Source organism: Macrobrachium rosenbergii, chromosome 51 (assembly GCF_040412425.1).
Source record: "Macrobrachium rosenbergii isolate ZJJX-2024 chromosome 51, ASM4041242v1, whole genome shotgun sequence".
Lineage (NCBI taxonomy): Eukaryota > Metazoa > Arthropoda > Malacostraca > Decapoda > Palaemonidae > Macrobrachium > Macrobrachium rosenbergii.
In genome coordinates, this window is record NC_089791.1 from 66,843,325 (window position 1) to 66,870,155 (window position 26,831).

General features: G+C 38.4%; 1 protein-coding gene across 4 annotated transcripts in view; it reads left to right on the forward strand.

The window, feature by feature from the left end:
• The window catches only part of LOC136833470 (solute carrier family 49 member 4 homolog), an 88,924-nt gene that overhangs the window by 5,903 nt on the left and 56,190 nt on the right, over window positions 1–26,831 (forward strand). Inside the window, exon 1 of one of the 4 annotated variants that reach the window (XM_067095666.1) lies at window positions 7,933–8,046. The exons of 1 other annotated variant lie outside the window; for it this stretch is intronic. The gene's annotated coding sequence lies outside the window, so the exon portion shown is untranslated. 2 more of the 4 variants (XM_067095667.1, XM_067095669.1) reach the window with 2 other exon arrangements.

Here is a 26,831-nt window from a genome sequence, read left to right on the forward strand (position 1 = left end):
TCCAAGATAGGGAGCCGAATACACACTGCCTTCATCCTCAGCCAAAAGTCCCCACCAAACGTGAGGCAGCGAAAGGGGAATCACCAAATAAGCATTTCAGCCAAACAATTACATGAAAAGAGAAACAAAACTTTCATGGGCGAGGTACCAATTAAAAAAAAAACCCTTCGGTAGGAGCGAAAACAACCTTAACCAGCTTTTCTTGTGGCACAGAAATAAAAATAAAATTTAAATTAACTTTAAAGTAATTTACTTTAAAAGGCCACGAATAAAAGAAAATTAAACAAATTATTACATATATATATATATATATATATATATATATATATATATATATATATATATATATATATATATATATATATATATATATATATATATATATATATATATATATACATATTTATATATATACACATATGTATTATATATATACATATATACACATATATCTATATACGTTTGTGGCAAATTTTAATCAAAATAGAGAGTTTTTCATTAAGGGTTTAATTAAAGCCTACAATGGAGTTCAGTTGACTAGTACTATACAGTAAAAGACAATCTTAATCCAGCATTTTGTCGCTACTTTTCTCTCGCCATCAGGAAAATGAGTTTGTTGAGTTAACAAAGATATTACAGCTATAGCAAACTTTGACTAGTAAATCTGAATGCCAGAAACGCAAGAGGACAAAATCAACCACTTTCTGACTAAGGTATAAATTCCCCAACCATTACAGAAACAAAAATTGATTATCATCACTACTGGGGCACGAGCCAGAGTAATTCAGATGTACAGGAAAGTTGGGGGAGGTGGAGGAGGGATGGCTGGGAACGAGCTTTTAAACTTTGACGAAGTCATTTTTTTAAGTTTTACATATTCATATGAGAGGATCAGTAAAACAAATGAAGTAAGTCGGGATACTGAAAGCTGTGCTTAAATATACCCCACTGGATTTCTCAGCTTGAAAAAAATGTAATGGAAAGTACATGAGTACTTGCCGCTAACTGTTCCTATACATTATATCTATATATCTATCTGTCTATCTATCTATCTATCTATCTATCTATCTATCTATATATATATAATATATATATATATATATATATATATATATATATATATATATATATTGTATATATATATTTACCCAAGGTACCCGTATTTTTTCATATTTATAAAAATGTTTCGCCGTGCGTTCTTTCATATTAAAAATTAAGCTTATTGGGCACTTGTACGTTTGGTTGTTTGTGGCTCATATCATCAGTGAAGGATTTTAGTCATGTGACAAGACGCTGACCTCCACTGCATGGTTAGGCCTAACCCGAAATGTGTCGTATCTTTTTCAGCAGCTGGAGGCTACTGAATTTATGAGCCACGAGCACCCTGTCATAAGATTACTAAGGACAGACGTCCTTTTCTGTTTAAATTTGTATTACGTAACACACGAAATTCTTTTGCTGTAGCTAAAAAAAGATCTTACATTCACTTACGCTTGCGTGGACGTGTGGTTGCATGTACGGGACATGAATATTCAGCAAAACCATCCAATTAAGGGAAAGAGGTATTTCGGTTTTTTGGTAAATTATGTTTTCAGTATTTATGTTAGGTCTGCGTTAGGCAATAATGTCTTCGTCTTTATCTTTGCACCACAAAAAAAGATTAGAACGCATGGCAACTGAATAACTTCATTATCTAACATTCAATGACCACACTTTAATTCCTTTGTTTTAAAAGAATGAAGTTATAATCGACTGCCATTTGTATGGTTGAAGTTTACAGATAATTTTTTAACATGTAAAATCATTTTCTAAAATTTGAGTCATTCTCATTTTTATAATAGAGTGAATCAGAATCATGAAAATGATAATGTTAGCCATTAGAGTTATGGCGCGAAAACTGAGATAAAACAATTAAGACAAATACCACCATTATTAACCTCCGCATGCAAATAAGATCCCAAAAACAAAGTAGTCTGCCAGGATACTGCCTAAATTTACTTCTTTGCGGAGATAAAGGATCGCAGTTTCACTGCCTTTGTGATTCCTTTTGCTGCGGAAACAAAGAAAAGGAAGATATACAGTCACCTCCCAGCGTGCGTTGAATCTTGGGATGGATAAATTATTTGTAACGGACTAGAATCGGAACTGGTTCGTCGTTTCAACTTCAGAAAAGCATTATTTGAGAAATTTGACAGCTGTATCAGAAAACTGTCAAACGAGGAATGTGCTGAGTATCTGCATATGTGTTTATCTGTATAAACTAACCTTTGCAAATATGTAAAATATATATACATACATATATATATATATATATATATATATATATATATATATATATATATATATATATATATATATATATTTATATATATATATATATATATATATATATATATATATATATATATATATATATATATATATATATATATTTATACAAATGAAGTTACAGATGTGTGTTCAGAACAGACATTCAGCTCGTGTGTAATATCATATTAACGTTGGAAATCTAAACTTCTGAACAGATTATCATTAGGTATGGGACTTCTGTAGCTCTCATTCATTAAAGAAAGGGGTGGGGGTGGGATATAGAAAGCATCAGTTACAACAAACTTAAAATAGCTTAACGGAAACGGGTTAAAAATAATAGGTTGTTAAAAGAAATTTTCAGCGTCGGATGATGTAGGCTACATAACAATCCATATTATTATTATTATTATTATTGAGTAAACAGAAGCTCTGAGGCAGGTCCTCTCTCTTAAAAAGAGGTATGGCTGTTAATTGACTTCAGCTATTTCGTGCCTACCTGAATTTTGAGAATTTTCGCTTCTTTGGGGTAGTTATACTTTTTCTGCAAAGTTGCTTAAGATTACTCCTTTGCACCTAAAGTCTCTTTCTTTCAAAATGAGTCTGATAGTTCGATATACATGTCACCTTTGTCCGAAATGGTTTGGTGGCTACAGCGCGCTTACTTGCTTCTGTATGTGTAGTGAAGTGTATATATATGTTTGTGTGTGTGTGTGTATGAGAAGGAGAGAGAAAAAGTTAAGTATATCTTAATTTAACCAGACCACTGAGCTGATTAACAGCTCTCCTAGGGCTGGCCCGAAGGATTAGATTTATTTTTACGTGGCTAAGAACCAATTGGTTACCTAGCAACGGGACCTACAGCTTATTGTGGAACCCGAACCACATTATAGCGAGAAATGAATTTCTATCACCAGAAACAAATTCCTCTTGTTCTTCACTGGCCGGTCGGAGATTCGAACTCGCGACCAGCAGAGTGGTAGCTGAGAACGGAACCCGCTCACCCAGCGAGGAACTGGAGAGAGAGAGAGAGAGAGAGAGAGAGAGAGAGAGAGAGAGAATAATTGTCGACAGTCATCAGAACGATGACGTTGTACTAGAAATAATTGCATATAATGGATCTTATCATTTTTACCACAATTAGGATCTCAAATGAAAATCTGACTTTTATACGATACGTATCATTTATAACCAATGCCTATTAGCAGATTTATTGTGCATGCTTTCATTTTACTAAATGGCGATATCGATCATTACTAGTTTATCTTTGGCTGCGTTGAAAAATGCGTCAAATAATGTTAGAAAGTTATGTATAGTTCATAAGGTTTCTTTTAATATCAGTGAAGTTTTTTGTTTATCCTAAGATTCCTTTATTATTAAAGAAGCCTTGTATTATTCTTAACGTTTCTTGTATTTATTAGTGAAGATGTCTCTATTAACAGTGATGACGATTATCAAAACCAAATGGTTCAGATCGTTTTAATTTCCAGTGTTCCCTGTTGGGAAGTCTTAACCACTCGTACTCAGACTGACCCCAAAACATTTTGAAAAAGATGCCATTTACCTACTTATTGTTAGGGATCTGGCCATCTATGAAGTTGTTTGTACTTGGCCAAAGTATAGGTACATTCAGTGAGGAAAAAATACAATAACATAGTCTCTAAGTTACCAGGCAGCAATCTTTATTGGGGTTGTTGATGCCCTACCCAGCATTTTGTGTAATATTTATTTTTTCGATTCTAGACATTACTGACCATGCCCCTGCCTGTTAACCTATTCTATGGTGGGAGAAGGAGAAAAACTGAAGCAGATCTTCCTAGTTATGATGGTGTTAAGTGAGAATTGGAGGAATTTATTTCTGGTGCTAGAAATTCATTTCTCGGTGTAATGTGGTTCGGATTCCACAATAAGCTGTAGGTCCCGTTGCTAGGTAACCAGTTGGTTCTTAGCCACGTAAAATAAGTCTAATCCTTCGGACCAGCCCTAGGAGAGCTGTTAATCAGCTGAGTGGTCTGGTTAAACTAAGGTATACTTAACTTTTTGACACAGTGATTTATATGGCAATGATGACTATGAACCCGTAATGCGCCATGTGGGGTAGATTAACCCCGAAATTTTAAATTTTTTTCTTTACATAATTAAAAATCATAAAATGGACACACGGTCATTGGCCCCATGCACCATTTTCTGGACAATTTATGCAAAAATTCAAAATTTGTAACTTGGGGTACCTGGCAGAAATCGAGCAATAAAGCTGTGTATTTCAGTCTCCCTCAGGGCAGTTCTGGTTATGCGTCCTCACCTGCAATACAAGAACTTTCTTCTTGTCTGAGAATTTCGAGATGTTTTCTTCTTGTGTAGATTAGCACCCGTTTCGTGTCCTTTTGAGGGACTACAATATTATACTACACAGTGCTAGTTTCCGAGTTTTATTGTAAAAATTCATCAGTACGACGTTAACCCTAGTAGAGACAATAGATATTAGAACAAGAAATCTGTCTCCTTCAAAACTAAAATCTATTTTTAACATGCCGGTTCTAAGAATTACTTATGAGTTGTTGCATTTAACTGACCACGTGTCCGAATGTCTTTGCACGTGTTATATCCTATGCCTGATAGCTTCCTATTCCACTTTATCACTAAACGTTCAGGTATCGTGTACGATTAAGACAAGGTGGAAGATTCAGCCAGATAATGAGACATTTCTAACGCATACCGGAATAACTCTTCTTCGCAAGTGAAAATTTTTACAAATTTGAATCCACTTTAAAATGTTACTTTGGCATATCGCTCTAAAAGACACACCCCCTACATCCAAACCTATTTAATTAAAATGATTTCACTCAATTTGTCATGTATACCAAAGAAATGAGCAAATCACAGCCCAAAAAAAGGAGGGGGGGGGGGATAGGACTGACTATTCATTGTGCAGACAATCTTCAGGAAAATTGTTCGTCACCATGTGACTATCTGACTTCATGCTTTCTGGGAATCACTGAATTAAAGAGGGCGGGTAGAAGGATCAAGAAATATGTATACATAAGCATTTTTTTAATCCATTTTACGAAAAGGATGATATCTTCGGCTTACAACAACGTATCAATAATACGCTCTGATACAGGTGTTGCACCTAGGCAGATTATATTTCTTGTTGACAGCCAGAAAGCAGAATGGCCAATAACAAGAGTAAATGATAGTTCCTAATATTGTTTCCTTGGTGGAAAGAACCAATAAGTTGTACTGGTGTCTGTTTTGCTTCACTGATGACAAAATAAAACTTCACACTGGTTGCCAGTTTATAGATTGAGACCGGGCTTTGCATTGTTCCCCTTCCTCTTCAGTGCCGGGAGGTTCAGATTTCGCTCCGGTTTCTTCACCACTTAATTAATGGACATATCAGATATACTCATCGTTCAAAGTTACAAAATGAGTGTGTTCAGAAGAGATTTCCCGCTAAGTGTATCGGTAGACATATTCAGTAAATAAAGATGAATCTTACAACTAAGATAGAAACCGTATTTGTCCAAGATTGAAGTTTTTAGTTTAAATCAGGCTTCCCAAGTAATCAAGAAATGGTGATGTGCCGAGAAAATACTTGTATGTTTGCTTATTTGATCATATTTTTGAAAAAAAACAAAAGGAAAAATATGATTGGGAAAGTGGAAACTTTTATTCAACAGTTTCATCTTAAGCATCTAGAAACTCTTCTTGTATACCCAGGATTTTGTTTTTGTTGGTGATTTTCTTTTTGGCTCTTTTTACGTTATTCGGTCCTGCTTTATTGTGTTATTCATTACTTTATTGTTTATTCCTCTTTTCTTAGGGATGCTATCTCAAGTCTCTATTCATTCATTCAGTTTTTCTTTAATATCCACGCGTCGGTATATGAAGCTTGCTACGTGTTCTCCCAAGTACCAAACACGAGTTATCTAATCGCAAATTTCTGACTTCCATCGAAGGTCTGAAATGTCCAAATGTCCAAGCACTGTTATCCCCCGTCGCTGTTCCTCAGCCTTTTATCTCTTTTTATGTCATGATTCCTAGAGGGTGACTGTCCACACGTCTTTACCAAGATTACATATCTTCCGTTCAGTTCGCTGATTCACTTCGTGGCTACTGGGAATATTATTCAATGAAGTCCATCTTTAATTCAAAATGACAGAAAGGAGTAGTGTCTTATTTCATTAGTCGTTTTATAAATAGGATTTAAATGATCACTTTCTAATATAAGAAAACCTTCGGAAATTTACGATAAATTGTGTAAAAATCTGTACATTCTCAAGATTGGTTGAAATTCAACAATTCTTTTGCCTTTATATATATATATATATATATATATATATATATATATATATATATATATATATATATATATATATATATATATATATATAAAGTATAATGTCCAAGCAATAACCATAAAACGCTATGAAATGAAACTGAAGATGGGTCTATTGGAAATCTAGGAAAATGTTTCTGCATTCGACAAATATATGAATGAATGAGCTGATAAAAATCTATGTCCGTCCTCGTAGCATAATGCGTTTGCCCACTGTACCTCATGTGCGTAAATTCCACAAAAGGGGGGCAGTCTCCTCATTTATTCCCTACTCAAACCGAAGGGCCGCAGTATAAACGTTCCAAAAAGTTTGTGGATATCATGATGGTCATTGTGACTCAAAAATACACACAACATATGCATGCATGCATACATATGTATATGTATGTATATATATATATATATATATATATATATATATATATATATATATATATATATATATATATATATACACACACACATATATATATATATATATATATATATATATATATATATATATATATATATATATATATATATATATGACAGTCAAGAAGTGGAATATTGAGAAGCAGAATATAGACCAATGAATATGTTAGTTTAGAGACCTGGTTAATTTATGTAAAGTGGTCGTAGACGCTACCCCTGAGAGGAATAAGCCTGTTATGGTTCAGAAATTGTGAGAACGAAAGACTCCGTGCCCGAAGTCTTGTTCCTTTCCGAAGCGATCCAGTGCTAAGGGGAAACAAACTTTAATGATGCCTGTCACTTCCTTATCTCTTGCGTACGTGAATATGCTTCATGATTAATACCTAGTTATTTCATGAATGCTAGAAAACCGAGATAAGGTTCATTCATAGGAATAATGAACGGGAAGCTCCTCAAAAATCTCCTATCTCCCAGTAATGAAACTCCAGCTCCCGGATGTTTTTTATCTCCAACCCGTTAGTCGATGGTATCCAGCGGTGTTGATGACCTTCGATTTTGCAACTCCTGTTCGGTAAGCCAATCGGCAGATGATACTGAAATGAACACTAGATACCTCCTGACCAGGGGGTGAAGTAAAGAAAAACATGACTGCGGGAAAGCTGATTGTAGCGTTAATGCTCCCCCTCCCGAAGGCTTGCGGAAAGAAGGCCATATACGAAAAAACATTCCAAGAACCACCCATGTCACGGGCAGTCGAATGGACGGCGTTTCTGTTTGGCTAAACTTCACGTAGATAATGGCGTGCATGTCATGGAAAATGCTTTTATCTCTCCTAATCGGTTAGCGGTTAATTGATAGGGAATGTAATGTCACCAGTTTATCTGGGACCAGTGACTAAGTGATTGTTGGCTGATGAAGTGTATGGCGGCTTGGATTTCGATCAAAAGTGACTGGTTTCATGCTATTCTCAAACGTCTTTCATTGAGGTGGGTGGTAGTTCAGATGTTACTTTTGATAGTCGTTGTAAAACAATCGAAATCCATATTGAAATAGTCAATCGAATATTTCGAGTACAGTGCTATGGAATAAAACATCGAGCTAAATGAATTAAACAAGCCATTGAATAAAACACGAAAAATAGCAATTCGAGTATTTTAACTGGCCGCATCTTGGGCTTAAATTATTATGTAGAATATTACGAAGATTTCCTACTTAAAAGTTTATTGCGCGGATCTCTTTGGTAAGACACGCCTTTAGACAACAAAAGTCAAGAAGCAAAGGTAAGCACATTTATTTTTGTTAACCTAATATAATGATCAATTCCAGGGTAAAACTCCAATACCAATGAATTGGTTATAAGTCATCCTACACATACCACAAGTTGTGCTTTGAGAGTGAAAGACCCTTCAACCATTTTTTGTCTTCTAGTAAATGATACAGAGGGGAAGTCGGGACATCCGAAGCTAAGCTCTCAGTGCTGAATGATTAAAACTGATTGAGTTTCCCTTTGGCTTCAATTATCGTCACACAATACCACAGCAGTTCCTCATTGGACGGGTGGGTTCCGTTCTCAGCTAGCACTCTGCTGGCCGCGAGTTCGAATCTCCGACCGGCCAATGAAGAATAAGAGGAATTTATTTCTGGTGACAGAATTTAATTTCTCGCTATAATGTGGTTCGGATTCCACAGTAAGCTATAGGTCATGTTGCTCAGGGGCGTCATTTCAGATTTTTGATGGGCGTGGGGTGGGGTGGGGAAGATGGTTTGGCAAGCGAAGCGAGCCTAATCACCTGTTTTTTTTTTTTTGAGCTATTTTATGTGGTTTTTGAAGCACATAAAATAGATAGACAGATAGACAGATATAACTTAATGTGATGACACATTTGAATTTCGGTAGGAATAATGGAAAACCAGCTACTGTTACTTCTTGGGACTTGGTGGGGTGAGGGGGGGCAAGTTGAGGCTTGGGGGTGGCAACTTGAGTCTGGGGGGAGCCAGTTGCCACCCCCAGCCCCATCTAAATGACGCCCCTGCCGTTGCTAGGTAACCAATTGGTTTTTAGCCACGTAAAATAAATCTAATCCTTCGGGCCAGCCCTAGGAGAGCTGTTAATCAGCTCAGTGGTCTGGCAGTGGTTAAACTAAGGTATATTTAACTTTTTTCCGGTGAAATCTCGACAACAGATAAACAATAGGCACAGTCATGCGTTGCTTTATCTAAGCCTAGCTTTCACGTGACTGCCGAGAATTTTTCTCGATACTGATTATGTGGACTGTATATTTAAGAGGTCGAGGCCCGAAGTTGTGGGTTAAGATACGCAGTCCCTAGGCACGACTACAAATCAGAATCACAGGTGGTTGGATGGCACACAAACAGGTTAGAATTTTAGCCATTTTAATAATAATAAAAAAAGAACTTACAATTGCCCTGATGTGCATATTTACATAAATATAGAAATAACAACAATGGAATTAAACTAATTCGACCTGGCGACAGCTATGCTAACAAAAGGATGGATCTCGTGGTCCCAAGAAACATGTGCACTGAAAAAACATAGGTAAATGACAAAGTTACTCAGGGTTGCGCCTCACGCAACTTCACGCAATCTACGTGAAAAGACAAATTCACAGAAAAATCTCATGAAAATTTCTGGATGTGACTGGGTCATGCTAAAACTCACAAAAAATTGTTTCAATCAAAAGCACTGACTTCACAATAGGCACTGAAAAACTTTCTACGATCACACAGGGTTTTAGACATATCCAATGCCTCTATACAACAAATAAATGATGACAATATTAACTAATAGGCCTACACTGAAGTGACCGGACTTAGCCACCGATCACAACCAGCTTCCTCTGAAGCTCTTACCGTATATGTGCGTTGCATGCGTTCCGGGAGAGAAGAGGGCGCATGTGGCGTCTCCTGATCTTTTTTAAAAAAAAGTATACCTTAGTTTTACCAGACCACTGAGCTGATTAACAGCTCTCATAGGGCTGGCCCGAATGATTAGACTTATTTTACGTGGCTAAGAACCAATTGCTTACTTAGCAACGGGACCTACAGCTTATTGTGGAATCCGAACAACATTATAGCGAGAAATGAATTTCTATCACCGGAAACAAATTCCTCTAACTCTTCATCAGCCGGCCGCGGGAATTGAACTCCGGCCCATCGAGTGACAGTCTGAAGCTCAACCGAGTCGGCCAACAAAGGGCTTCCTGATCTTTTAAAGCCCACTCGGAACTTTGTTCTGGAACACTCGAATATTGCAACTGCAAAATCAATTATTTATGCCCTAAATTAACAGTGCAGCCATCGGCGCACGTTACAGAATTTTACAACATTACACGAAGAAAATATCACAAAAAAAAAAAAAAACAGTCGAAGCTTCGCATTTCGCCACGTCACTCCCTGAGCATACGTAGATCATACGTTCGATTGCAGATCAAAACAGACCTGTACTCGTTCAGGTATTGCGCTCGAGAAACGTAATGTACAGAGGCTATTTAAAACGTCTAGATGGAAGTTTTATGACAGCAAAAATCTAGTTGTAAATTTTCGTTGACAGTGACAGTAATGAAAAATTCATAACTCATAATTTATTAATGATTTTACCGCGTAAGCTTTATAGCTGAGCTTAAGAAAAAAGGATAATGGAAGGCTTGAAGAATACTACTGTTTTATTCAGAAATATTTAGGACTGCGAACGTCCTGATGGAAAGGGAGGGTTAGGGAGGATAGGAGTTTGAAATTTTGAATGATAATAATAATGGTAATTTTAATAATGAACTCACTCCACAGGAAAAAAAACAATTTAGAGGAAAAGAGAATAAATAAGAGGTCACGCTAATTGTCAAGGGGAGATCTGACATATTTTGTCCCATGCCCTTAAATTTGGACTTACTTTTCGAAATGAGATCATATCGAGCTGTGGAAACACCGAAGACGAAGGACAGAACATAATTCTGAGAACAGTAGCTGCGAGAAGAGGAAGTTGACGTGTCCTGTGAAGCCGATAGAACGAAGGGTGTTTCATTCAGGACCCACCCTCAGTCAACACCGGCGAATTATATTCTGCAGGAAAGCCATGTTACAGCCTTCAGAGACCATGATAGAGCCTGGCTCAAGCAAAAGGAAGGCAGTACTGTTGCAATCCGTGTATGATTTTTCTAATAGAGAATAATATTACACGGGAGGGATATTCTGGTCCGTGTAACTCAAAAAACGAGGTGAAAAGTTTCATCAATAATTTAATTTTTTTCTTGGCATATTTTGCTATGTTTGTGATGAGTGGAGTGTATGAAAATCTATTCTTGATCCCTTTTGGAAAGCCTAGACAGAAGGGATTCGGAAGTTTATTTTCATGAAATGATGGGAAATTGTGAAGAAATATAAAGGAGTGTTGAAGATAGCGTTCTGCAAGATGATCCAAAAAAAGAATAAACATTTAAATTCACCAGTTCACGCGTAAGCAAAGAAAAAATTTAAGGTATATTTTTGTAAAGAATAAACGGTACAGACGAGAACATAATTTAGTGCAGTTATAGTAGGCAAACGAAGGATACGAAAAAACAAGTATAATGATAAACAATAAAGCAAGACGGAAAGAAAAATAATGACATGTAACGTTGCATAATCGACCCTCCATAATTGTTGAAATAATCTAAGAATAAATCTCGATATTATTTTCGATTAGTTGGTTGGTTTGGATTAAGCCGTCCTTAGGCTAAAGTGACCCGAAAGTTTGGTAGGGTTTGAAGGGCCTTATGAGTTTGGTAAGGTGTGAAGGGCCTTAGGAGGTTGGTAAGGTGTAAAGGGCCTTATGAGTTTGGTAAGGTGTGAAGGGCCTTATGAGTTTGGTAAGGTGTGAAGGGCCTTATGAGTTTGGTAAGGTGTGAAGGGCCTTATGAGTCTAGTAAGGTGTGTTGGTAAGGTGTGAAGGGCCTTAAGAGTTTGGTAAGGTGTGAAGAACCTTATGAGTCTAGTAAGGTGAGTTTGGTAAGGTGTGAAGGGCCTTATGGGTTTGGTAAGGTGTGAAGCGCCTAGTGAGTTTGATGATGTGTGAGAGGCCTTATGAGTTTGGTGAGGTGTGAAGGGCCTTATGAGTTTGATAAGGTGGGAGGGGCCTTATGAGTTTGGTAAGGTGGTAGGGCCCTATGAGTTTGGTAAGGTTTGAAGGGCTTTATGAGTTTGCTAAGGTGTGAAAAGCCTTATGAGTTTGGTAAGGTGTGAAGGACCTAATGAGTTTGGTAAGGTGTGAAGGGCTTTATGAGTTTGGTGAGGTGTGAAGGGCTTTATGAGTTTGGTAAGGTGTGGAGGGCTTTATGAGTTTGGTGAGGTGTGAAGGGCTTTATGAGTTTGGTGAGGTGTAAAGGGCTTTATGTGTTTGGTGAGGTGTGAAGGGCCTTATGAGTTTGGTGAGGTGTGAAAGGGCTTGTAAGTTTGGTGAGGTGTGAAGGGCCTTATGAGTTTGGTAAGGTGTCAAGGGCCTTAAGAGTTTGGGAAGGTGTGAAGGGCTTTATGAGTTAGGTAAAGTGTGAAGGGCTTTATGAGTTTGGTAAGGTGTGAAGGGCTTCATGAGTTTGGTAAGGTGGGAGGGGCCTTGTAAGTTTGGTAAGGTGGGAGGGGCCTTATGTGTTTGGTGAGGTGTGAAGGGCCTTATGAGTTTAGTGAGGTGTGAAGGGTCTTATGAGTTTGGTAAGGTGTGAAGGGCCTTATGGGTTTGGTAAGGTGTGAAGGGACTTATGAGTTTGGTAAGGTATGAAGGGCCTTAAGAGTTTGGTAAGGTGTGAAGGGCCTTAAGAGTTTCGTAAGATGTGAAGGGTCCTATGAGTTTGGTGAAGTGTTAAGGGTCTTTGAGTTTGGTAACGTGTGAAAAGCCTTATGAGTTTGGTAAGGTTTGAAGGCCCTTAAGAGTTTCGTAAGGTGTGAAGGGTCTTATGAGTTTGGTGAAGTGTGAAGGGTCTTATGAGTTTGGTGAAGTGTGAAGGGTCTTATGAGTTTGTTTTAGTGTGAAAGGTCTTATGATTTTGGCAAGCTGTGAAGACCCTTATGAGTTTGGTAAGGTGTGAAAGGCCTTATAAGTTTGGTAAGGTGTGAAGAGCCTTGTGAGTTTGGTAAGGTGTGAAGGGCCTTTTGAGCCTGGTAAGGTGTGAAGAGCCTTGTGAGTTTGGTAATGTGTGAAAGACCTTATGAGTTTGGTAAGGTGTGAAAGGCCTTATGAGTTTGGTAAGGTGTGACAAGCCTTGTGAGATTGGTAATGTGTGAAAGCCTTATGAGTTTGTTTTAGTGTGAAAGACTTTATGAGTTTGGTAAGGTGTGAAGGGCCTTATGAGGTTGGTAATGTTTGAAAGGCCTTATGAGGTTGGTAATGTTTGAAAGGCCTTATGAGTTTGGTAAGATGTGAAAAAGTAAGTATAGCTTAGTTTTACCAGACCACTGAGCTGATTAACAGCTCTCCTAGGGCTGGCCCGAAGGATTAAACTTATTTTACGTGGCTAAGAACCAATTGGTTACTTAGCAACGGGACCTACAGCTTATTGTGGAATCCGAACCACATTATAACGAGAAATGAATTTCTATCACCAGAAATAAATTCCTCTAACTCTTCATCAGCCGGCGGCGGGAATCGAACTCCGGAGGGCCTTATGAGTTTGGTAAGGTGTGAAGGGCCTTATGAGCCTGGTAAGGTGTGAATGGCCTTATGAGTTTGGTAGGTGCGAAAGGAATTGTGTCTAGTAAGGTGTGAAAGGCCTTATGAGTCTGGCAAGGGGTGAAGGGCCTTATGAGTTTAGTAACGTGTGAAGGGCCTTATGAGTATGGTAAGGTGTGAAAGGCCTTATGAGTTTGGTGAGGTGCGAAGGGCCTTGTGAGTTTGGTAAGGTGTGAAGGCCTTATGAGTTTGGTAAGGTGTGAAGGGCCTTATGAATCTGGTAAGGTGCGAAAGGCCTTATGAGTCTGGTAAGGTGTGAACGGCTTTTTGAGTTGGTAAGGTGTGAAAGGCCTTATGAGTCTGGTAAGGTGTGAAAGGCCTTATGAGTCTGGTAAGGTGTGAAAGGCCTTATGAGTTTGGTAAGATGTGAAGGGTTTTTTGAATTTGGTAAGGTGTGAAAGGCCTTATGAGTCTGGTAAGGTGTGAAAGGCATTATGAGTCAGGTAAGGTGTGAACGGCCTTATGAGTTTGGTAAAGTGTAAAGGGCCTTATGAGTTTGGAAAGGTTTGAAAGGCCTTATGAGTCTGGTAAGATGTAAAGTGCCCTATGAGTCTGGTGAGGTGTGGAAGGCGATTTGAGTTTGGTAAGGTGTGAAAGGCCTTATGAGTCTGGTAAGGTGTAAAGTGCCCTATGAGTTTGGTAAGGTGTGGGAGGCCATTTGAGTTTGGTAAGGTGTGAAAGGCTTCATGAGTTTGGTAAGGTGTGAAGAACCTTATGAGTTTGCTTAGTTGGTATGGTGTGAAGGGCCTAATGAATCTGGTAAGGTGTGAAAGGCCTTATGAGTCTGGTAAGGTGTAAAGTGCCTTATGAGTTTGGTAAGGTGTGAAAGGCCTTCTGAGTTTGGTAAGGTGTGGAAGGCCATTTGAGTTTCGTAAGTTGTGAAAGGCCTCATGAGTTTGGTAAGGTGTGAAGAACCTTATGAGTTTGCCTAGTTGGTATGGTGTGAAGGGCCTAATGAATCTGGTAAGGTGTGAAAGGCCTTATGAGTTTGGTAATGTGTGAAGGGCTTTTTGAGTTTGGTAAGGTGTGAAAGGCATTATGAGTCTGGTAAGGTGTGAAAGCCCTTATGAGTCTGGTAAGGTGTGAAAGGCCTTATGAGTCTGGTAAGGTGTGAAGAGCCTTATGAGTCTGGTAAGGTGTGAAGGGCTTTTTGAGTTTGGTAAGGTCTGAAAGGCAATATGAGTCTGGTAAGGTATGAAAGGCCTTATGAGTCTGGTAAAGTGTGAAGGGCCTTACGAGTTTGGAAAGATTTGAAAGGCCTTATGAGTGTGGTAAGATGTAAAGTGCCTTATGAGTTTGGTAAGGTGTGGAAGGCCATTTGAGTTTGGTAAGGTGTGAAAGGCCTTATGAGTTTGGTAAGGTGTAAAGTGCCTTATGTGTTTGGTAAGGTGTGAAAGGCCTTATGAGTTTGGTAAGGTGTGGAAGGCCATTTGAGTTTGGTAAGTTGTGAAAGGTCTCATGAGTTTGGTAAGGTGTGAAGAACCTTATGAGTTTGCTTAGTTGGTATGGTGTGAAGGGCCTAATGAATCTGGTAAGGTGTGAAAGGCCTTATGAGTTTGGTAAGGTGTGAAGGGCTTTTTGAGTTTGGTAAGGTGTGAAAGGCATTATGAGTCTGGTAAGGTGTGAAATACCTTATGAGTCTGGTAAGGTGTGAAAGGCCTTATGAGTCTGGTAAGGTGTGAAGAGCCTTATGAGCCTGGTAAGGTGTGAAGGGCTTTTTGAGTTTGGTAAGGTCTGAAAGGCATTATGAGTCTGGTAAGGTGTGAAAGGCATTATGAGTCTGGTAAGGTATGAAAGGCCTTATGAGTCTGGTAAAGTGTGAATGGCCTTACGAGTTTGGAAAGGTTTGAAAGGCCTTATGAGTGTGGTAAGATGTAAAGTGCCTTATGAGTTTGTTAAGGTGTGGAAGGCCATTTGAATTTGGTAAGGTGTGAAAGGCCTTATGAGGCAGGTAAGTGTAAAGTGCCTTATGAGTTTGGTAAGGTGTGAAAGGCCTTATGAGTTTGGTAAGGTGTGGAAGGCCATTTGAGTTTGGTAAGGTGTGAAAGGCCTCATGAGTTTGGTAAGGTGTGAAGAACCTTATGAGTTTGCTTAGTTGGTATGGTGTGAAGGGCCTAATGAATCTGGTAAGTTGTGAAAGGCCTTATGAGTTTGGTAAGATGTGAAGGGCTTTTTGAGTTTGGTAAGGTGTGAAAGGCATTGTGAGTTTGGTAAGGTGTGAAAGGCCTTATGAGTCTGGTAAGGCGTGAAAGGCCTTATGAGTCTGGTAAGGTGTGAAGAGCCTTATGAGTCTGGTAAGGTGTGAAGGGCTTTTTGAGTTTGGTAAGGTCTGAAAGGCATTATGAGTCTGGTAAGGTGTGAAAGGCATTATGTGTCTGGTAAGGTATGAAAGGCCTTATGAGTCTGGTAAAGTGTGAATGGCCTTACGAGTTTGGAAAGGTTTGAAAGTCCTTATGAGTGTGGTAAGATGTAAAGTGCCTTATGAGTTTGGTAAGTTGTGGAAGGCCATTTGAGTTTGGTAAGGTATGAAAGGCCTTATGAGTCTGGTAAGGTGTAAAGTGCCTTATGAGTTTGGTAAGGTGTGAAAGGCCTTATGAGTTTGGTAAGGTGTGGAAGGCCATTTGAGTTTGGTAAGGTGTGAAAGGCCTCATGAGTTTGGTAAGGTGTGAAGAACCTTATGAGTTTGCTTAGTTGGTATGGTGTGAAGGGCCTTATGAGTTTGGTAAGGTATGAAAGGCCTTATGAGTTTGGTAAGGTGTGAAGGACCTTTTGAGTTTGTGAAGGTGTGAAGAGCCTTATGAGTTTGATAAGGTGTGAAAGGCCTTATGAGTTTTGTAAGGTGTGAAGGGCCTTGTGAGTTTGGTAAGGTGTGAAGAGCCTTATGAGTTTGGTAAGGTGTGAAGGGTCTTATGAATTTGGTAAGCCGTGAAAGGCCTTATGTGTTTGGTATGGCGTGTAAGGCCAAATGAGTTTGTTTTAGTGAAAAGCCTTATGAGTTTGGTAAGGTGTGAAGGGTCTTATGAATTTGGTAAGCCGTGAAAGGCCTTATGTGTTTGGTATGGCGTGTAAGGCCAAATGAGTTTGTTTTAGTGTGAAAAGCCTTATGAGTTTGGTAAGGTGTGACAGGCCTTATGAATTTGTTTTAGTGTGAAATGCCTTATGAGTTTGGTAAGGTGTGAAAGTTCTTCTGATTTCGTTTTAGTGTGAAAGGCCTTATCAGTGTTTTAAGGTGTGAAAGTTTTTCTGAATTCGTTTTAGTGTGAAAGGCGTTATCAGTGTTTTAAGGTGTGGAAGTCCTTATGAGTTTGTGTTAGTGTGAAAGGCCTTATGAGTTAGTTAAGGTGTGAAAGTCCTTTTGAGGTTGGTAAGGTGTGAAATGCCTTATGAGTTTGTTTTAGTGTGGAAGGCATTACGACTTTGGTAGGGTGAGAAAGGCCTTGTGAGTGTTTTTTCGAGTGAAAGGACTTATGAGTTTTGTAAGGTGTGAAAGGCCTTATGTTTTTCTTTTAGTGTATAAGGTCTTACGAGTTTGGTAATGTGAGAAAAGTCTTATGACTTTGTTTTAGTGTGAAAGGCCTTATGAGTTTGGTAAGTTGTGAAGTGCATTATGAGTTTGGCAAGGTGTGAAAGGCCTTATGAGATTGTTTTAGTGATAAAGGCATTACGAGTTTGGTAAGGTGAGACAGGCCTTATGAGTTTGTTTAGTGTGAAAGGCCTTATGAGTTTTGTAAGGTTTGAAATGACTTATGAATCTGATTTAGTGTGAAAGTCCTTATGAGTTTGGTAAGCTGTGAAAGGCCTTATGAATTAGTTTTAGTGTGGAAGGCCTTATGAGTTTGGTAAGGTGTGAAGAGCCTAATGAGTTTGGTAAGGTGCGAAAGACCTTACGAGTTTGTTTTAGTTTGAAAGGTCTTATGAGTTTGGTAAGGTGTGAAAGGCCTTATGAGTTTTTTTTTTTTTTTAGCGTGGAAGGCCTTATCAGTTTGGTGAAGTGTGAAGGGCCTTATGAGTTTGTCTTAGTGTGAAAGGCCTTATGAGTTTGGTGAGGTGTGAAGGGCCTTATGAGTTGAAGGGCCTTAGGAGTTTGTTTTAGTGTGAAAGGTCTTATGAGTTTGGTAAGGTGTGAAAGGCCTTATGAGTTTGTTTTAGTGTGAAAAGTATTATGAGTTTGCTAAGGTGTGAAAGGCCTTATGAGTTTGTTTTAGTGTGAAAAGTATTATGAGTTTGCTAAGGTGTGAAAGGCCTTATGAGTTTGTTTTAGTGTGAAAGGCCTTATGAGTTTCCGTAACTTTTGAAAGTCCTTATGAGTTTGTTTTAGTGTGAAAGGCCTTATTAGTTTGGTGAGATGTGAAGGTCCTTATGAGCTTGTTTTAATGTGAAAGGCTTTATGAGTTTGGTAAAGTTATGAAAGGCCTTATGAGTTTTTTTAGTGTGAAAGGCCCTATGAGTTTGGTAAAGTGTGAAAATTATCTTGAAAACTTGAATAATAGCATCATTATCCCATTGAAAGAAGTAGCAAAGAAGTTCCAGTACAAAAAGCCCTCGACATGTGCTTAGGCAGTACTAGTGGGATTTTATATTCGTTTTTTTGTCATTGATGTGGTTTACTGTTTGTAGATGGTCAATTGTGGAGTAGCCTCTTCTAAAAGCATGCTTGTTCCCTTGGCTCATTTTCATCAAGCTTACCTGCAATTCGATTAGTGATAACTCTGGTGAAGATCTTATAAATAACATTAAGGAGCAAATTCTCTGGAGACAAAGAATCTCATGAAAAAACGTTGAAATCTCAAGCCCTCATCAACAGTGCGGGAGAAAATTGAAGGAGCAGAACTAAACAGAACTATACAGAAAAAGCAACGAGAAAACCTTCGCAATAGAACAACAGAAATAATTGAAGATGTCATTAAACAGGGCAGAGGGTTTCATACAGCAAAAAGAAAACTAGGCCAAGGGAAGCTGTAATTCACTGGGGTACTAGAAGAAGACGGATCCCTTACAACCAACCGTGAGGGAATAGTTGAGCGAGCAAGAGAGTACTACCAAAAACTTTACCCCTCAGAAAGATCCTGTTACCATGTTCGCAAAAGAGAAAATCAACACCTATCACATGACTTTCCAGAGATCACAGCATGCGAGGTGCGACTTGTTATCAAGCAAATGAAATAGGGGAAAGTACCGGGACCAGATAACACCACGTTGGACCTAATAACAGATGCTTATGAGCCAATCGGAGTCAGAATGGCGCGACTATACAATGAATGTTTGAAGACGAACAAAACACCAGAAGAGTGGAACAAAGCCATCCTCATTCTACTCTACAAAAAAGGCGACCCTAGGGAAATGAACAACCAACGACCAATCAGCCTCCTTAATGTTATTTATAAGATCTTCACCAGAGTTATCACTGATCGAATTGCAGGTAAGCTTGATGAAAATCAGCCAAGGGAACAAGCAGGCTTTGAGAAGAGGCTACTTCACAATTGACCATCTACAAACAGTAAACCAGATCACTGAGAAAAAAACGAATATAAAATCCCACTAGTAGTAGCACATGTCGATTACACCAAAGCATTTGACTCGGTCGGAACTGAGGAGGTCATGGAAGAACAGGTAGTTGACTCAGCTTACATCAATGTCCTCCGTCACATCTATGACCATGCAACATCATTTATGCGCCTCCAAAAGGACTCAGAACCATTCCAACTAAAGAGAGGAGTCAGACAAGGTGACACAAGCTCACCCAAACTGTTTACTACCTGCCTGGAGAGAGCTTTCCGACAACTCAATTGACAAGAAAAAGGAATAAGAATAAATGGAGAATACCCAAGTCACCTAAGAGTTGCTGATGACATCATTATCGTTGCCCCCACCAAAGAAGAGCTTCAACAAATGCTCACCGAGCTAAATGAAGCAAGCAAATCAGTAGGCCTCCACGTGAACTTCCGTAAGACCAAAGTCATGAGTAATAATTACGCTGAAAATGCAGATGACATACTTGAAACTGAAAATCAACAAATTGAGGAAGTGGACCACTACATCTACCTTGGACAACGAATCTCTCTACATGACGCTTCCAAAGAGAGCGAAATAAAAAGAAGAATAACCCTCAGTTGGCAGGAGTTTGGAAGAACCAGTACAGTGTTAAAAAATAAAAAGATTCCTATCGTCTTAAAAAGGAAAGTCTATGATTAGTCTATCCTCCTCACTGTCACCTATGGGGCCGAAACTTGGAATTTAACAAAAAAGCTTTCCTTTAAATTACAAACAATGCAGAGGGCACATGAGAGAATTCTGCTAGATCTAACTTGGAAGGATAGAAAAACAGCTAAATGGATACGTCAAAAAACTAAAGTAAAGGATATCCTTGAAACCATCAGTAACCTCAAGTGGAACTGGGCGGGGCACATTGCCAGGATGACAGACAACAGATGGACGTCACAAACAACCTTCTGGACGCCCCGAGGATACACAAGAAACCGAGGAAAACAAAAAACCTGCTGGCGAGATGACTTAGACCAACATAAACGACAGTGGCACAGAGCAGCGGAGGACAGAAATCTGTGGAGGAACCTGGGGAAAGCCTACATCCGACAAAGGACTTTTGAAGGCTGAAATGATGATGATGATAGGCCATATGAGTTTGTTTTAGTGTGAAATTCCTTATGAGTTTGGTAAGGTATGAAGGGCCTTCGGCCTTGAGAGTTTGTTTTAGTGTGAAAGGCCTTATAAGTTTGGTAAGTTGTGAAAGGCCCTATGAGTTTGGTAAGGTGTGAAAGGCCCTATGAGTTTGTTTTAGTGTGAAAGACCTTATGAGTTTGGTAAAGTGTGAAAGACCTTATGAATTTGATTTAATGTGAAAGACCTTATGAGTTTGGTAAGGTGTGAAAGGCCTTATGAGTTTGGTAAGGTGTGAAGGGCCTTATGAGTTTGTTTTAGTGTGAAAGACCTTATGAGTTTGGTAAGGTGTGAAGGGCCTTATGAGTTTGTTTTAGTGTGAAAGGCCTTATGAGTTTGGTAAAGTGTGAAAGACCTTATGAATTTGATTTAATGTGAAAGACCTTATGAGTTAGGTTTTAGTGTGAAAGGCCTTATGAGTTTGGTAAGGTGTGAAGGGACTTATGAGTTTGTTTTAGTGTGAAAGACCTTATGAGTTTGGTAAGGTGTGAAGGGCCTTATGAGTTTGTTTTAGTGTGAAAGGCCTTATGAGTTTGTTTTAGTGTGAAAGGCCTTATGAGTTTGGTAAGCTGTTAAAGGCCTTATGAGTTTGTTTTAGTGTGAAAGGCCTTATGAGTTTGGTAAGCCGTTAAAGGCCTTTTGAGTTTGTTTTAGTGTGAAAGGCTTTATGAGTTTGGTAAAGTGTGAAGGGCCTTATGAGTTTGTTTTAGTGTGAAAGACCTTATGAGTTTGGTAAGGTGTGAAGGGCCTTATGAGTTTGTTTTAGTTTGAAAGAGCTTATGAGTTTGTTTTAGTGTGAAAGGCCTTATGCGTTTGGTAAGCTGTTAAAGGCCTTATGAGTTTGTTTTAGTGTGAAAGGCCTTATGAGTTTGGTAAGCTGTTAAAGTCCTTATGAGTTTGATTTAGTGTGAAAGACCTTATGAGTTTGGTAAGGTGTGAAAGGCCTTATGAATTTGATTTAATGTGAAAGGCCTTATGAGTTTGGTAAGGTGTGAAAGGCCTTATGAGTTTGTTTTAGTATGAAGGCTTTATGAGTTTGTTTTTAGTGTGAAAGGCCTTATGAGTTTGTTTTAGTGTGAAAGGCCTTATGAGTTTGTTTAAGTGTGAAAGGCCTTATGAGTTTGGTAAAGTGTGAAAGACCTTATGAATTTGATTTAATGTGAAAGACCTTATGAGTTAGGTAAGGTGTGAAAGGCCTTATGAGTTTGGTAAGGTGTGAAAGTCCTTATGAGTTTGTTTTAGTGTGAAAGGCCTTATGAGTTTGGTAAAGTGTGAAAGACCTTATGAATTTGATTTAATGTGAAAGATCATATGAGTTAGGTAAGGTGTGAAAGGCCTTATGAGTTAGGTAAGGTGTGAAAGGCCTTATGAGTTTGTTTTAGTGTGAAAGGCCTTATGAGTTTGGTAAGGTGTGAAGGGCCTTATGAGTTTGTTTTAGTGTGAAAGGCCTTATGAGTTTGGTAAGCTGTTAAAGGCCTTATGAGTTTGTTTTAGTGTGAAAGGCCTTATGAGTTTGGTAAAGTGTGAAGGGCCTTAGAGTTTGTTTTAGTGAAAGACCTTTGAGTTTGGTAATGTGAAGGGCCTTATGAGTTTGTTTTAGTGTGAAAGGCCTTAATGAGTTTGTTTTAGGTGTGAAAGGCCTTATGAGTTTGTTTTAGTGTGAAAGGCCTTTATGAGTTTGGTAAGCTGTTAAAGGCCTTATGAGTTTGTTTTAGTGTGAAAGGCCTTATGAGTTTGGTAAGCTGTTAAAGGCCTTATGAGTTTGATTTAGTGTGAAAGACCTTATGAGTTTGGTAAGGTGTGAAAGGCCTTATGAGTTTGATTTAATGTGAAAGGCCTTATGAGTTTGGTAACCTGTGAAGGGCCTTATGAGTTTGTGTTAGTGTGAAAGGCCTTATGAGTTTGGTAAGGTGTGAAGGGCCTTATGAGTTTGTTTTAGTGTGAAAGGCCTTGTGAGTTTGTTTTAGTGTGAAGGGCCTTATGAGTTTGTTTTAGTGTGAAAGGCCTTATGAGTTTGTTTTAGTGTGAAGGGCCTTATGAGTTTGTTTTAGTGTGAAAGGCCTTGTGAGTTTGTTTTAGTGTGAAGGGCCTTATGAGTTTGTTTTAGTGTGAAAGGCCTTGTGAGTTTGTTTTAGTGTGAAGGGCCTTATGAGTTTGTTGTAGTGTGAAAGGCCTTATGAGTTTGTTTTAGTGTGAAGGGCCTTATGAGTTTGTTTTTAGTGTGAAAGGCCTTGTGAATTTGTTTTAGTGTGAAGGGCCTTATGAGTTTGTTTTAGTGTGAAAGGCCTTATGAGTTTGTTTTAGTGTGAAAGGCCTTATGAGTTTGTTTTTGTGTGAAAGGCCTTATGAGTTTGGCAAGGTGTGAAGGGCCTTATGAGTTTGTTTTAGTGTGAAAGGCCTTACGAGTTTGGTAAGGTGTGGAAGGCCTTATGAGTTTGTTTTAGTGTGAAAGGCCTTATGAGTTTGGTAAGGTGTGAAAGGCCTTATGAGTTTGTTTTATTGTGAAAGGCCTTATGAGTTTGTTTTTGCATGAAAGGCCTTATGAGTTTGTTTTAGTGTGAAAGGCCTTATGAGTTTGTTTTAGTGTGAAAGGCCTTATGAGTTTGTTTTAGTGTGAAAGGCCTTAAGAGTTTTTTTTATTGTGAAAGGCCTTATGAGTTTGTGTTAGTGTGAAAGGCCTTATGAGTTTGTTTTAGTGTGAAAGGCCTTAAGAGTTTTTTTTAGTGTGAAAGGCCTTATGAGTTTGGTAAGGAGTGAAAGGCCTTGTGAGTTTGGTTAAGTATACCTTAGTTTTACCAGACCACTGAGCTGATTAACAGCTCTCCTAGGGGTGGCCCGAAGGATTAGACTTATTTTACGTGGCTAAGAACCATTTGGTTACTTAGCAATGGGACCTACAGCTTATTGTGGAATCCGAACCACATTATAGCGAAAAATGAATTTCTATCACCAGAAATAAATTCCTCTAACTCTTCATCAGCCGGCCGCGGGAATTGAACTCCGGCCCATCGAGTGACAGTCTGAAGCTCAACCGACTCGGCCAACAAAGGGCTGTGAGTTTGGTAAGGTGTGAAAGGCCTTATGAATTGGTTTTAGTGTGAAAGTCCTTATAAGGACCTCTGAACTTTCCTACCAACAGAGACTACTTTTGGCAAAACAACAGCTGTCAGGCATGCGTATGATGAAACTAAACTGTGGCTTAGAAGAAAGGTTGCAAAATTCAGACCATAAAAAAATAAGACAGAATAATATAAAAACAAGTAAAAAATGCGCCGAAGTTTCTTCGGTGTAATTGAGTTTTCTGTACAGCCACACCCCATGAAACTTAAAGCCGTGGCCCATGAAACTTTCAACCACGACCCGATGGTGGCCTGTGTTGTTGGCACCTATAGCTGTGCCAGATGAACGATTATGGCTAATTTTAACCTTAAATAAAATAAAAACTACTGAGGCTAGAGGGCTGCAATTTGATTTATTTGATGATTGGAGGGTGGATGGTCAACATAGCAATTTGCGGCCCTCTGGCCTCAGTAGTTTTCAAGATCTGAGGGCAGACAGAAAAAGTGCGGACGGACAGACAAAGCTGTCACAATAGTTTTGTTTTACAGAAGACTAAAACTGTCTTAGCAGCCAAGACAAAATGTTGCATTCGAATTGAGGAATAAATGCAAGACTGTAAATTATGAGAAAGGAATTACGCCTTAAAATAAACGAACTGGTATGCAAGTAAAGCTCCTATGGATAAAGATTGTTGGAGAACCATCATTTTGTGGGCAAATATGCTATTTGGGAACTGAATAAAAGAGTTCAAGATCAACTTAACCATTTTAATAGTGGGTCTAGTTAGTAGTACATTACCCAAAAATATATACATCCTTTGAAAAAACATACGGGAGGAAAAAAATTTTTCGAAGTCGGTTACTGATTATGAAATCTTATAAAAGTTGAGTCTACGGAATATGAAGTTTTCAGCTAAAGACATGTACTGTGGTCAACTAATTGCTTTTTGTTAAATTCTTTGAAAGCGGGGGTTTAAAGAGTCAAGTTACTTTACTGAAATGATTTAAACGTTGACAGCTAATCTTGCCACTTCTACTGGGAAACAGAGAATAAAAGGGAAGCATGTTATTAGGGTTGCCTTTCACCTTGGTTAACAAATGTCTGCGTTAAATTTTTATCTTTAGGAGGGGAATGTTACAGGTTTACGGAGTATTCTACATTCAATTAGATAATGTGTTTTAAATTCTAAAGTTACTCAAAAAGCACCTACAAAATATGTTTAAGTTTCTTAACTAAATCACAAAAACTCAATAAAGGAAGGGACATGGCAGGTGTTTTTGGTGGGGAGTAGTTTAAAATAATTTTTCACCACATTCCAAGCCTACACTATTTTCTTTCATATTCAACAAACCAAAAGTCATCATTTTGCTAAAAGTTCCCGGAAACATAAAGCTCACTTATAAAACCAAGAGAGGAAGTGCGACATTTGAATTATACCCAACTGTACTCTGCGTCCTGTAATGGTGCCCTTCTGTAACTTGTGATTATACTGTACCTTTACATGAGGTCTTCTCCATTGCATATTTATTTGATCCTTGTAATGAGAAAGTCTATGTATCACCTGCAGTGCCACTATAAAGCGGTTACTTTTAATCTGTCTTTATGTGCTCTACATATTTTTAACAAATAGATAAAATCAGATAGTGAAAACAATGTAACAGTTCACCCTCCTCTTAGGAGGAAGAACGTTGGGTACAAATGAAGTATCTGTTAGGTCTTTTTTTTATTCAATGTCCTTCTTTATTCCTGTTTGTTTATTCGTTGCACATGTTGATATCTATGTCCTTGAATTTGTCACGCATGTACTTGGTTCTCATTGCTTCTTTGCTGTAACACTGTTCCACGCTCATCTTGCATTTTATTACGGATCTCTTGATAGATCACCAGTTCAGGGCAGGCTTCTACTCAATAATTGATTTTCTTACGGCACCTGCCGCTTGTAAGTAACTTCTTAAATGTCAAATTTCAGTCCTTCATGTTTCGATATTTACACGAGGTGTTTGGAAATGTCTTTCTGTGGCTCCAGTAAAGAAACTTTCAACTGCTGTCCTTGCACTTCTTAAGCGTTCCCTCTATTACCAAGCTACTACAAGTCTGCACTTCCATAATAATGCGTGATGTTTGTTTTTTAATAAATTGTTAGGTTCTCTTCGTCATACATTATTTAACAACATCGTCGATATCTAATTACTTGAGACATTCCTCTTATGATTTCATGCACATGTTTGCATCTTTAAAAGTGAGTTTGTTCAATTTCATTTTCCAAAAACAGCCTCGCTTTCACCGTCAGTTCTGATTGTCAGTTGCGTTCATTTGAAGTTACTGTACTCATGCACAATGGCAGATTTTCAAGGTAAGACATGTCATCTCTTTTAACGATCTGTATTCCCAATGACAATGAGGTTGTTTTTAAAATGGCAATAAACGGTGCTGATGATGACCAAGATGACTGCGCCATGTAGTTGTCCTTGACGTTATGGTGAGAAACATCCACATAAATAGGCCTATACATAGATTCTCCATGAAGATGTCTATGGAGACAGAAAAACGGAAGATATATTATTCAATAAAAACCGCTCAGAAGCCATCTTGAACCTTCCTACGACATGATTAAGAATAAAACAGAATAACGAACAAATCAGTTTCGAACAATGCTACGCGCTTCTAATTAGACTATGAGCCTCAGTCTTCGACGAGATAATTTGGTCACTGTCTCATAAAAAAAAAGATGTTCTCGTTAGTGGATTGTACCTTTGTGGTGTGTGTGTGCGTGTGTGTGTGCATGCTACTGTTTGTGTGTTTAGTCTCCCTTATAGTTTCTTGTTAGAACATTTTCTGTTAAAGGTTTGTCGTTTGAAGAATAATGTGTGATAAATGGCGACAGGATAATTATCAATAAGTAAATCAATATGATTGCAGTATTTTTACAATCAGAGATTTAATTAATCATATTCCGAATATAGGAAACACCTCTTGTACCCTTTACATGAAATATGACGACGACTAATGAAATTAAAGTAAGCAGAGATAACACAAAGTTCGCTATAAGGGTTCATTGTGCACTTGGCAATAGTTTCATGACATACTAAAATGTTGCCCTGCTTTGTATAATAATACGACAATTGATTTGATGTCAGATTCCCCCATGTTCAGCGATAAGGCTCCAAATTACTTGGAAATGCTCTTCCACCTGGATATAGATTAGATTACTTTTGATGACACATACTGATGGATGCCTGTAATATAACAGCCACAGTTAACTAGAAATAAACGCACTTACTATTTGTTACGTACACTTAAATAGAAAGTTCGTAGTCGAAG